This window comes from Bufo gargarizans, chromosome 6 (genome assembly GCF_014858855.1).
Source record: "Bufo gargarizans isolate SCDJY-AF-19 chromosome 6, ASM1485885v1, whole genome shotgun sequence".
In the NCBI taxonomy this organism is placed as follows: Eukaryota; Metazoa; Chordata; class Amphibia; order Anura; family Bufonidae; genus Bufo; species Bufo gargarizans.
The window spans coordinates 11,889,452-11,904,229 of NC_058085.1; the positions used below are offsets into that span (position 1 = coordinate 11,889,452).

At 40.1% G+C, this 14,778-nt stretch overlaps 1 protein-coding gene across 1 annotated transcript in view; it reads right to left on the reverse strand.

The window, feature by feature from the left end:
* The window catches only part of LOC122942550 (oocyte zinc finger protein XlCOF7.1-like), a 238,641-nt gene that overhangs the window by 42,011 nt on the left and 181,852 nt on the right, over nucleotides 1-14,778 (reverse strand). The gene's annotated exons all lie outside the window — the stretch shown is intronic.

The following is a 14,778-nucleotide window of genomic DNA, read 5'->3' on the forward strand; positions in this document are numbered from 1 at the left end:
GGAGGGGTTTATCAGAGTATATACATATAAACCACGGCACTCGAAGTTTTGCAATGTAAGATTCTTTTTTATTTACTGTCCATCCCAATTGGATCTTTTTATAAGTACACTGGCCAACGTTTCGGTCTGTTTAGGACCTTGATCACGGCCTGAAAGATATATAGGCATAACATTTTTAAGTACCTCATAGGTACAATATAATGGACAATAATTGGTACAGAAATTTGTCAAAACAAATAATAGAAAAAATATTACAACTTCAAATAGATGTCAATCATAGAGAGACAATAGAATAGATAAGTATGGTGCGTCTTGTGAGGCAGGCTAGGTAATGCTTGGCCAGATGTAGAAATTATCTGTTTCTTCGTTATAAGAATTATAAGGAGACCTGTATATCAAAAGGGGGTCATAGAGTATGTAAGTACAGGTTATTATATTACTGCAATTAACGATGTTGGTTAAAACAAAGTATTTCTTTTATGATCACAGAGTGAGGTCATTAGTTGATCTGTAGAGAAAGCTCACAGACTAGTATCGAGAAGAAATGCATATATATGAATATATGAATATATATGAATATATAGAAAAAGTCTTGGGTTTAACATAGTGCAAACATATCTGCTGGATAAGCTTGGAGTTGATGAAAACCATGTCAATGTAGCTATCCATTGATATACCTTGTGAGGGCCATATCGATGTAGCTGCATGATAGTATATCTAGTAATCGGGGTTCACACAGATAAAAACTGAGAATCAACAGAAAAAGCAAAAAAGGAGAAGAGGAAAAAAGCAAAGAAGCAAAGTATAAAGGAGCCAGGAGAACGCTAGTATTGAGCCTATATAGGGAACCGCTACAAGTGATGCGTCTGGCATATTGATATATCATAGTAACACATGTACCGAAGACAAGAAGCAAAAAAGAAGCAAACAAGAAGCAAACAAGCAAAGTATAAAGAAGCCAGGAGAACGCTAGTATTGAGCCTGTATAGGGAGCCGCTACAAGTGATGCGTCTGGCATATTGATATAACATAGTAACACATGTATCAAAAACAAACCTTAGTGTGGGAGATCAGAGGAATTAGGGAGGACCTGGTATGTCCGTGCTGGTAGCGAGTATATATAGGGAGATGTGAGAGAATATGCGCAGGCGCCGGCGTCTCTCTGCTGCGGCCGGGGTATCGCGAGGACAGTGACGTCACTCGCGCATGCGTATTGGTTGGTATGCGCCAGTTAGATAGAATCAGGGCTCGCTTTATGTTGCGCATGCGCTGAGAGATAAAAGAACGTATCTGTGAGAATCGCTACAGTACTGGATATTATATAATGTCCTATACAGACGTGGACAAAATTGTTGGTACCCTTTGGTCAATGAAAGAAAAAGTCACAATGGTCACAGAAATAACTTTAATCTGACAAAAGTAATAATAAATTAAAATTCTATAAATGTTAACCAATGAAAGTCAGACATTGTTTTTCAACCATGCTTCAACAGAATTATGTAAAAAAATAAACTCATGAAACAGGCATGGACAAAAATGATGGTACCCCTAGAAAACACAGAACATAATGTGACCAAAGGGACATGTTAATTCAAGGTGTGTCCACTAATTAGCATCACAGGTGTCTACAACCTTGTAATCAGCCATTGGGCCTATATATATGGCTCCAGGTAATCACTGTGTTGTTTGGTGATATGGTGTGTACCACACTCGACATGGACCAGAGGAAGCAAAGGAAAGAGCTGTCTCAAGAGATCAGAAAGAAAATTATAGACAAGCATGTTAAAGGTAAAGGCTATAAGACCATCTCCAAGCAACTAGATGTTCCTGTGAGTACAGTTGCACATATTATTCATAAGTTTAAGATCCATGGGACTGTAGCCAACCTCCCTGGACGTGGCCGCAGGAGGAAAATTGATGACAAATCTAAGAGACGGATAATCCGAATGGTAACAAAAGAGCCTAGAAAGACTTCTAAAGAGATTCAAGGTGAACTTCATGCTCAAGGAACATCAGTGTCAGATCGCACCATCCGTCGTTGTTTGAGCCAAAGTGGACTACATGGGAGACGACCAAGGAGGACACCATTGTTGAAAACGAATCATAAAAAAGCAAGACTGGAATATGCCAAACTACATGTTGACAAGCCACAAAGCTTCTGGGAGAATGTCCTGTGGACAGATGAGACAAAAATCGAAGTTTTTGCCAAGGCACATCAGCTGTATGTTCACAGACGAAAAAATGAAGCATATCAAGAAAAGAACACTGTCCCTACTGTGAAACATGGAGGAGGCTCTGTTATGTTCTGGGGCTGCTTTGCTGCGTCTGGCACAGGGTGTCTTGAATCTGTGCAGGGTACAATGAAATCTCAAGACTATCAAGGAATTCTAGAGAGAAATGTACTAGCCAGTGTCAGAAAGCTTGGTCTCAGTCGCAGGTCATGGGTCTTGCAACAGGACAATGACCCAAAACACACCGCTAAAAACACCCAAGAATGGCTAAGAGGAAAAAATTGGACTATTCTAAAGTGGCCTTCTATGAGCCCTGACCTCAATCCTATTGAGCATCTTTGGAAGGAGCTGAAACATGCAGTCTGGAAAAGGCACCCTTCAAACCGGACACAACTGGAGCAGTTTGCTCATGAGGAGTGGGCCAAAATACCTGCTGAGAGGTGCAGATGTCTCATTGACAGTTACAGGAAGCGTTTGATTGCAGTGATTGCCTCAAAAGGTTGCGCAACAAAATATTAAGTTAGGGGTACCATCATTTTTGTCCATGCCTGTTTCATGAGTTTATTTTTTTACATAATTCTGTTGAAGCATGGTTGAAAAACAATGTCTGACTTTCATTGGTTAACATTTATAGAATTTTAATTTATTATTACTTTTGTCAGATTAAAGTTATTTCTGTGACCATTGTGACTTTTTCTTTCATTGACCAAAGGGTACCAACAATTTTGTCCACGTCTGTATGTGTTGAATATATTGAATGTACAGTATAATCCAATAGGCTCCATGTTATACACTATATATGAAGTACTATTATGGCAACTATATTATGTATGAAAGACTATTATAGCAACTAGTAGATAATACTCTAAGATAATATGCTATGATAATATACTATGATAATATACTCCATTCTATAATAATATACTACCTGTGTTGTTGAGACTATGGGGATCATTTTGTCTGTGGAAATAGGAGAAAAGAAAGTTAAATTCATAGAGTGTACAATATTCTAAACAAATAGTAATAGCATACAGAAGGATATTATTGGATGGATATCATAATAGACTCATTGCATTATAGTCTGTTTGTTCATATGGGTGCAGAGTTAGAAAAAAGAGAACACCTGAAAACGTCAAATCCAAGGAATATGGTTTTCTTTGATTCCTTACAGAAAATAGTTCATCGGTTAAATTAAATTAAATCAAATCCTGAAATCAAAATCCCTGTTCATTCCATGGGGGAAAAGGGTCTTTAACTCGAAGATCCAGAAGGATTCCCGTTCTTTGAGACGAGCAATTCTATTGCCTCCGCGTCGACTTTGTGGCACATATTCTAGCACCTGGAATTGAAGCTGATTGATCTGATGTTTGTTTGATATAAAGTGATGTGGGACCGGGAGTTCAGTTCTATTGCATCGGATGTCGGACTTATGTTTGGATATACGATCGCGTACGCATTGGGTCGTTTCGCCTACATATGCAAGGCCACATGGGCATTTAATAAGATACACTACAAAGGATGAGTTGCAAGTATAAAAATCTTTCGCTTGGTAGATTTTGCCTGAGTGGGGATGTGTAATCCTGCTTCCCTTCATGACATTGGTACACTGGGCACAGTGTAAGCATGGGTACGTACCCGTCTTGCGGGGGGCCAAAGTGGTTTGTCGTATTAGTGGTAGGGATGAGCCCACATCAGCCTGTACTAATTTATCTTTGAGATTGGTGGGACGTTTATAGCACATGCGGATTGGGTTACTGAACTCGGTTACTTGGGGATAGGAACGTTCTAATATGGACCAATGTTTTTTAATAATAGTTTGGATCTTTGAAGCAAAAGGATGGTAGGTGGTTATAAAAGGAATACGTGGGGAAGCTACAGGTCTAGGGGAGCATGAGTGAGTTTGTTGGGCTAGGGTCAGTTCGTCTTCCAGTAATCTGGTCGGGTAGCCTCTATCCGTGAACTTGCTTGCCATTTCTTTAAGACGTTGTTTGCAAAGTGAGGGGTCGGCTACTATTCTAGTTACTCGGGTAAACTGAGAGCGTGGTAAGGATTGCTTGGTATTGCGAGGGTGACAACTGGAATAATGAAGCAGTGTGTTACGGTCAGTAGGTTTTCGGAAGAGATCAGTGGTTAATGAGCCGGTTGGAGTCCTAACTACCAATGTGTCTAGAAAGCTTATCCTGTTTGGGTCCGTATGGGAAGTAAAAGAAAGATCCTGATCTTGTTGATTAATGTGGTCAATAAACTGTGAGAGTGAGTCACTATCGCCGGTCCAGATACAGAAAATGTCATCGATATATCGATGCCAAGTTAGTGCAAATTGTTGGAAAAGAGAATTGGAGTAAACATAATCTTCCTCAAATTTTGCCATAAAGGCATTTGCGTACGGTGGCGCTACATTAGCACCCATTGCGGTCCCACGTTTCTGTATATAGAATTCATCCCCAAACATGAAGTAATTATTGTGTAAAACTAGTCTCAGAAGTATGAGACAGAAAGTTTGTGAACTAGATGTGTAATTAGAGGTTGAAAGAAGACTGGAGACGGCTGCGATTCCTTTTTCATGGGTGATGGAAGTATAAAGACTGTTGACGTCTAGTGTCACTAATAGACTATTCTCGGGTATGTTTTCTAATGTGGAGATGGTTGATAGAAAGTCAGTTGTGTCAAGTAGAAAAGAGCGGGTGTTTTTAATTAGTGGTGTAAGTATTTTTTCTAGAAAGATAGAGATTGGAGAGAGAATGGAGTTGGTGGATGCTACAATGGGTCTGCCAGGAGGATCTGTTAGATTTTTGTGTATCTTGGGTAGTGTATAGAGAACAGGAGTGACTGGATATTCATTATGAAGAAAAGTATAGGTCGGTTTATCAATTATCCCTTGTTGGAGATGGTCATCAAGTACAGAGATGATTTCCTTTTTAATACGAAAAATGGGATTAGAAGGTACTTTAGAATAAGTTGTAGTGTCTGATAGTTGTCGTTTTATCTCTCTAACGTAGTTTGTGGTGTCCATAACAACGATGGCACCACCTTTGTCGGCTGGTTTTATCGTTATATTTTTGTCTTCCCTTAGTAAGTTAAGTGCAATTCGTTCTTCACTTTTCAAATTATGGGGTGTATACATGGGTTTATCTTTCAATCCTTTTAGAGTATTGTCTACGTCTTTTCGGACCAGATCAATAAAGGCCTCTGCTGCGTGATAATTTTTGGGGGGCATGAATGTACTTTTATTTTTTAAATTAAGGGATTTAATGGATAGGTCTGAGACTGGAGTGAGTGTTTGAGATGTCTGCCCTGGTGGTTGCTGTTCGAAGTGTGCCTTTAATCTAATGGATCTATAAAACCTTTGTAGGTCTTGTTCCAGGGAAAATGAGTAGATTGGGCCAGACGGACAAAAAGAGAGTCCTTTAGATAGTATATTAAGTTCTGCAGGAGATAGTGTACGGGATGAGATGTTAACTACTATATCTGTACCTGTGAGCGTGTCTGTATCCCGGTTGGGTTTCGACTGGTGTCTTCCCCTTCCTCTGCGTATGCGGCCGGTCTTCTTCTTCCTGGGCGGTAGCCTGTGAAAAAACCGTTGATTGCGGTAACCAGTTGATCGTTCGCTCCCTGAGGAGGATGAAGCGTAACCGGTGAAGGTGGAGTAATCGTTGGCCGTCGAGGAGCTTTGCCACTGCCATCTGTACACTCTTTGTAGTTGATAATCCTCTGAATCGCGGAAAAATTTGTTGCGTTTGGTTGTTTCAAGGTATTTTTGATGGTCGTTGAGAATTCGTTCGGTCTTCTGTTTGAGGTCGGCCCTCTCTTCTGCTGGAATTGTGGAGGTCAGTTGAGTTTCAATTGCTGTTAATTTCTCTTTCGACTCGATAATTGATTTCTGTAGGAACTCTATGCTTAAGACAATGATGTCTAGAGAGCATTTGTTAATACCAACCAATACGCATGCGCGAGTGACGTCACTGTCCTCGCGATACCTCGCGATACCCCGGCCGCAGCAGAGAGACGCCGGCGCCTGCGCATATTCTCTCACATCTCCCTATATATACTCGCTACCAGCACGGACATACCAGGTCCTCCCTAATTCCTCTGATCTCCCACACTAAGGTTTGTTTTTGATACATGTGTTACTATGTTATATCAATATGCCAGACGCATCACTTGTAGCGGCTCCCTATACAGGCTCAATACTAGCGTTCTCCTGGCTTCTTTATACTTTGCTTGTTTGCTTCTTGTTTGCTTCTTTTTTGCTTCTTGTCTTCGGTACATGTGTTACTATGATATATCAATATGCCAGACGCATCACTTGTAGCGGTTCCCTATATAGGCTCAATACTAGCGTTCTCCTGGCTCCTTTATACTTTGCTTCTTTGCTTTTTTCCTCTTCTCCTTTTTTGCTTTTTCTGTTGATTCTCAGTTTTTATCTGTGTGAACCCCGATTACTAGATATACTATCATGCAGCTACATCGATATGGCCCTCACAAGGTATATCAATGGATAGCTACATTGACATGGTTTTCATCAACTCCAAGCTTATCCAGCAGATATGTTTGCACTATGTTAAACCCAAGACTTTTTCTATATATTCATATATATTCATATATTCATATATATGCATTTCTTCTCGATACTAGTCTGTGAGCTTTCTCTACAGATCAACTAATGACCTCACTCTGTGATCATAAAAGAAATACTTTGTTTTAACCAACATCGTTAATTGCAGTAATATAATAACCTGTACTTACATACTCTATGACCCCCTTTTGATATACAGGTCTCCTTATAATTCTTATAACGAAGAAACAGATAATTTCTACATCTGGCCAAGCATTACCTAGCCTGCCTCACAAGACGCACCATACTTATCTATTCTATTGTCTCTCTATGATTGACATCTATTTGAAGTTGTAATATTTTTTCTATTATTTGTTTTGACAAATTTCTGTACCAATTATTGTCCATTATATTGTACCTATGAGGTACTTAAAAATGTTATGCCTATATATCTTTCAGGCCGTGATCAAGGTCCTAAACAGACCGAAACGTTGGCCAGTGTACTTATAAAAAGATCCAATTGGGATGGACAGTAAATAAAAAAGAATCTTACATTGCAAAACTTCGAGTGCCGTGGTTTATATGTATATACTCTGATAAACCCCTCCACTGAGCACCGACCGTCAACAACAGGAGTGCCATCCACTATAATTATTACATGTTGGATCCTTTTCCTGTGTGATTGCGCACCCTCCAGATGTCGTCATCAACCTTCTCATATGAAAATTCTACTGCGGAGGAAATAGTATCACAAGTGCATACATCCAGCAATTTCCTACATATACTACCCAGCGAATTCCGGTCTCGCGACTGGGAACGGGAGTCTAAGAGACTTATTGCTACGGAATTGCACTGTACTACCTTGGCAGAATACTTCAAACAGAAGAAAATTCCTAGAGGCCTTCGGGTCCATCTCCGTCCAACCCTTTTTCCTAACAATAAGGAATACTGCAATAAATTTGAATCCATCATTAACAAATGCTCTCTAGACATCATTGTCTTAAGCATAGAGTTCCTACAGAAATCAATTATCGAGTCGAAAGAGAAATTAACAGCAATTGAAACTCAACTGACCTCCACAATTCCAGCAGAAGAGTGGGCCGACCTCAAACAGAAGACCGAACGAATTCTCAACGACCATCAAAAATACCTTGAAACAACCAAACGCAACAAATTTTTCCGCGATTCAGAGGATTATCAACTACAAAGAGTGTACAGATGGCAGTGGCAAAGCTCCTCGACGGCCAACGATTACTCCACCTTCACCGGTTACGCTTCATCCTCCTCAGGGAGCGAACGATCAACTGGTTACCGCAATCAACGGTTTTTTCACAGGCTACCGCCCAGGAAGAAGAAGACCGGCCGCATACGCAGAGGAAGGGGAAGACACCAGTCGAAACCCAACCGGGATACAGACACGCTCACAGGTACAGATATAGTAGTTAACATCTCATCCCGTACACTATCTCCTGCAGAACTTAATATACTATCTAAAGGACTCTCTTTTTGTCCGTCTGGCCCAATCTACTCATTTTCCCTGGAACAAGACCTACAAAGGTTTTATAGATCCATTAGATTAAAGGCACACTTCGAACAGCAACCACCAGGGCAGACATCTCAAACACTCACTCCAGTCTCAGACCTATCCATTAAATCCCTTAATTTAAAAAATAAAAGTACATTCATGCCCCCCAAAAATTATCACGCAGCAGAGGCCTTTATTGATCTGGTCCGAAAAGACGTAGACAATACTCTAAAAGGATTGAAAGATAAACCCATGTATACACCCCATAATTTGAAAAGTGAAGAACGAATTGCACTTAACTTACTAAGGGAAGACAAAAATATAACGATAAAACCAGCCGACAAAGGTGGTGCCATCGTTGTTATGGACACCACAAACTACGTTAGAGAGATAAAACGACAACTATCAGACACTACAACTTATTCTAAAGTACCTTCTAATCCCATTTTTCGTATTAAAAAGGAAATCATCTCTGTACTTGATGACCATCTCCAACAAGGGATAATTGATAAACCGACCTATACTTTTCTTCATAATGAATATCCAGTCACTCCTGTTCTCTATACACTACCCAAGATACACAAAAATCTAACAGATCCTCCTGGCAGACCCATTGTAGCATCCACCAACTCCATTCTCTCTCCAATCTCTATCTTTCTAGAAAAAATACTTACACCACTAATTAAAAACACCCGCTCTTTTCTACTTGACACAACTGACTTTCTATCAACCATCTCCACATTAGAAAACATACCCGAGAATAGTCTATTAGTGACACTAGACGTCAACAGTCTTTATACTTCCATCACCCATGAAAAAGGAATCGCAGCCGTCTCCAGTCTTCTTTCAACCTCTAATTACACATCTAGTTCACAAACTTTCTGTCTCATACTTCTGAGACTAGTTTTACACAATAATTACTTCATGTTTGGGGATGAATTCTATATACAGAAACGTGGGACCGCAATGGGTGCTAATGTAGCGCCACCGTACGCAAATGCCTTTATGGCAAAATTTGAGGAAGATTATGTTTACTCCAATTCTCTTTTCCAACAATTTGCACTAACTTGGCATCGATATATCGATGACATTTTCTGTATCTGGACCGGCGATAGTGACTCACTCTCACAGTTTATTGACCACATTAATCAACAAGATCAGGATCTTTCTTTTACTTCCCATACGGACCCAAACAGGATAAGCTTTCTAGACACATTGGTAGTTAGGACTCCAACCGGCTCATTAACCACTGATCTCTTCCGAAAACCTACTGACCGTAACACACTGCTTCATTATTCCAGTTGTCACCCTCGCAATACCAAGCAATCCTTACCACGCTCTCAGTTTACCCGAGTAACTAGAATAGTAGCCGACCCCTCACTTTGCAAACAACGTCTTAAAGAAATGGCAAGCAAGTTCACGGATAGAGGCTACCCGACCAGATTACTGGAAGACGAACTGACCCTAGCCCAACAAACTCACTCATGCTCCCCTAGACCTGTAGCTTCCCCACGTATTCCTTTTATAACCACCTACCATCCTTTTGCTTCAAAGATCCAAACTATTATTAAAAAACATTGGTCCATATTAGAACGTTCCTATCCCCAAGTAACCGAGTTCAGTAACCCAATCCGCATGTGCTATAAACGTCCCACCAATCTCAAAGATAAATTAGTACAGGCTGATGTGGGCTCATCCCTACCACTAATACGACAAACCACTTTGGCCCCCCGCAAGACGGGTACGTACCCATGCTTACACTGTGCCCAGTGTACCAATGTCATGAAGGGAAGCAGGATTACACATCCCCACTCAGGCAAAATCTACCAAGCGAAAGATTTTTATACTTGCAACTCATCCTTTGTAGTGTATCTTATTAAATGCCCATGTGGCCTTGCATATGTAGGCGAAACGACCCAATGCGTACGCGATCGTATATCCAAACATAAGTCCGACATCCGATGCAATAGAACTGAACTCCCGGTCCCACATCACTTTATATCAAACAAACATCAGATCAATCAGCTTCAATTCCAGGTGCTAGAATATGTGCCACAAAGTCGACGCGGAGGCAATAGAATTGCTCGTCTCAAAGAACGGGAATCCTTCTGGATCTTCGAGTTAAAGACCCTTTTCCCCCATGGAATGAACAGGGATTTTGATTTCAGGATTTGATTTAATTTAATTTAACCGATGAACTATTTTCTGTAAGGAATCAAAGAAAACCATATTCCTTGGATTTGACGTTTTCAGGTGTTCTCTTTTTTCTAACTCTGCACCCATATGAACAAACAGACTATAATGCAATGAGTCTATTATGATATCCATCCAATAATATCCTTCTGTATGCTATTACTATTTGTTTAGAATATTGTACACTCTATGAATTTAACTTTCTTTTCTCCTATTTCCACAGACAAAATGATCCCCATAGTCTCAACAACACAGGTAGTATATTATTATAGAATGGAGTATATTATCATAGTATATTATCATAGCATATTATCTTAGAGTATTATCTACTAGTTGCTATAATAGTCTTTCATACATAATATAGTTGCCATAATAGTACTTCATATATAGTGTATAACATGGAGCCTATTGGATTATACTGTACATTCAATATATTCAACACATATAGGACATTATATAATATCCAGTACTGTAGCGATTCTCACAGATACGTTCTTTTATCTCTCAGCGCATGCGCAACATAAAGCGAGCCCTGATTCTATCTAACTGGCGCATACCAACCAATACGCATGCGCGAGTGACGTCACTGTCCTCGCGATACCCCGGCCGCAGCAGAGAGACGCCGGCGCCTGTGCATATTCTCTCACATCTCCCTATATATACTCGCTACCAGCACGGACATACCAGGTCCTCCCTAATTCCTCTGATCTCCCACACTAAGGTTTGTTTTTGATACATGTGTTACTATGTTATATCAATATGCCAGACGCATCACTTGTAGCGGCTCCCTATACAGGCTCAATACTAGCGTTCTCCTGGCTTCTTTATACTTTGCTTGTTTGCTTCTTGTTTGCTTCTTTTTTGCTTCTTGTCTTCGGTACATGTGTTACTATGATATATCAATATGCCAGACGCATCACTTGTAGCGGTTCCCTATATAGGCTCAATACTAGCGTTCTCCTGGCTCCTTTATACTTTGCTTCTTTGCTTTTTTCCTCTTCTCCTTTTTTGCTTTTTCTGTTGATTCTCAGTTTTTATCTGTGTGAACCCCGATTACTAGATATACTATCATGCAGCTACATCGATATGGCCCTCACAAGGTATATCAATGGATAGCTACATTGACATGGTTTTCATCAACTCCAAGCTTATCCAGCAGATATGTTTGCACTATGTTAAACCCAAGACTTTTTCTATATATTCATATATTCATATATATGCATTTCTTCTCGATACTAGTCTGTGAGCTTTCTCTACAGATCAACTAATGACCTCACTCTGTGATCATAAAAGAAATACTTTGTTTTAACCAACATCGTTAATTGCAGTAATATAATAACCTGTACTTACATACTCTATGACCCCCTTTTGATATACAGGTCTCCTTATAATTCTTATAACGAAGAAACAGATAATTTCTACATCTGGCCAAGCATTACCTAGCCTGCCTCACAAGACGCACCATACTTATCTATTCTATTGTCTCTCTATGATTGACATCTATTTGAAGTTGTAATATTTTTTCTATTATTTGTTTTGACAAATTTCTGTACCAATTATTGTCCATTATATTGTACCTATGAGGTACTTAAAAATGTTATGCCTATATATCTTTCAGGCCGTGATCAAGGTCCTAAACAGACCGAAACGTTGGCCAGTGTACTTATAAAAAGATCCAATTGGGATGGACAGTAAATAAAAAAGAATCTTACATTGCAAAACTTCGAGTGCCGTGGTTTATATGTATATACACTAAATCAAGCTAGAAGCCGGGACCCAAACTCCCAATTCAGCCCACCCCCTATTTATGAAGTAAAATCGCTTTATACTACCTGCAAGCCCGGTTATTAAAAAAAGACTCCGCTCACTCCAGCGGCTGTAAAGGGGGGCAGAATAAACAGTAGATACCTGCTGTGAAGTCAATAAAGTGCTCCAGTGATCGGAGCCTGTATTAGAGAACAGCAGATCCCTGCACCTATTTGTGACTAACTTGAGCCTGCTTGTGATCTCTCTGCTGAATTGAAAGAGCTAGCCAACAGAACCTGCATGATTCTAGCCCCAGTGAAGCTGACAGCTGTATAGACATAGAGCTGTTGAACTAATTAACTGTAAATTGAGAACATTTAAATGTATGGATTCCCTTCATAACCCATTTAACCCTACATGGGACATTGCTATTTAGCAGCCAGAAAATCTTGTTGTAACAAGTGGCGGCATCTATAGCTGCATTCTGGATAACCATTATACAGACAACAATGGGAAATAAACATCAATGATGAAACAGGAGCCATGACTATAGAAATATATTCACCAGCTATGATAAAAAATTAAGCTAACAAGCTGCCGCCTATCTCCACCTGCACTGGACAACAAGATATTTAACCCTCCAGATCCGTACTTATTGCATCTCTCTCAAGCCTGTTCTCTTGTTGCATTCCCTTTCAGATACCATGGGAAAACCAAGAGGCCTAACCAAAGAAAACAGACCAAGCAAGACCCCCAAGAAGCAATCTGAAATGAACAAGGGACAGAATTCAAATGCGATCCCTGCCGAACTTGGCTCAACAACAATCAGAGGAGCAAGCAAGTTCTACACTAAAAGTGACGCCGATGACTTAGTCCAAGACCAAGACGACCTGAGATCATACATTGGGCAGACTAGATGGGCCAAATGGTTCTTATCTGCCGACACATTCTATTAAGAACCTCCCTACTTCAGAAAACATCAAAAGGTATGTTCCGGAAACTCACTGACACTCTTAAGTCAGAGTTAACAGAAATTAAATCTGATATAAGACAAATGTTCTCAAGAATCAATTCCGTAGCAGAAACAGAAAAAATCGTCTCACACTCTACATCTCTAGAAAACAGGGTTGTAGCCCAGCAAAAAGAATTACAAGAACTCCGCTTACACTTAGATGATCTTGAGAACAGATCCAGGCGCAATAATCTTAGAATTAAAGGAATGCCTGAGTCAGTAGAAGACAAAGACATTTTCACAGTACTGAAAGAGAGCATTTTTATTTCACAGTTTCAAAGGATAACTGTCACACTTAGACCCTAATTTCAATTTTCATATATGTAGTTACTAATAACATGATATTCCAGAATCAGTTACTATTAGACTGACTTACCCCATATTTAATAAGATTCAGCCCTTAGCAACCAGTCTGCATAAAACTGCAATTTCACTATTCAGTTAAGATGGCCGCCACTGCCCTCACACTTAGGGCTAATCCCGCCTGCCCTCACTAGCCAGTAACAATAGCGCCCCAAAAGTGTCAGCAACCAGAGCCCTCCCCCCTAAAGGGTTAATCTACTGCAGCACAAAGGGGTCCTCTTACCACATGTTGCTTTCATTTATACTCTGAGCAGATGGCAGATCTTCCTTCCCTGGTCTGCGCTGCTTCAACTCTACTTCTCCAGCTCTGCTGAGTGAGGGAGCATCTGCCAAGCGCAGGGACAGGGAGAAGTGCACACAGCCCAGGCACTGTTATCAGCTGCTGAGGAGGACCTGGCTTTAATAATTTACTTACAGTCCCTGGCTGTCAGTAATGTGACCTTGCACGCAGCCTGCTTCTGTGTCCTCCGTCCTTCAACAGATAGAAGGGCCATGCCTAGCAACCCTTTTTTAAGCACAGGTAAAAGTAGGCAGTACAGGGAACAAAACTGTGGCATTAAGGGGTAATTGAAATACACAGTGAAAAGTTGAAATAGGGCCACCAAGGAGATATTAATCACCACAATCCTATACTCCAAAAAAAAAAAAGGAAAAAAAAAAAAAAAAAATATATATATATATATATATATATATATATATATATATATATACATACATACATATACACACACGACAGTTATACATTAAGCTGTTTAAAGCTTCAAAAAGGAGGATTACATAGGTGCTCCAATACTCATGACAAGTCCCAAGGAGGGATTAACTTTCTTACCAGAGGCCGGATTTGAGAGATGGCACTCAAAGCTGAAATCTAAACTTTTATAGTACTGGGCCTGAGACCCATGTCAAAACCTTCCTGCAGAAATTCTAGAATGTCCTGAATAGAAGGGGAAATTGACTCTTTGTGAAGAGAAACAAACCAGGAACGGAATTTCTTTCAAATCTTACTGTAGATGGCAGAAGTAATCATCTTGTGAATTTGTAGCATGGTTGTTATAACTCTTTCTGACAGGCCCCTGGCTCTTAGTATCTGCTCTTCAGAATCCAAGCTGCCAGCTTCAACCTGTGCACTTGTGGATGCCAAAGAGTCCCCTGA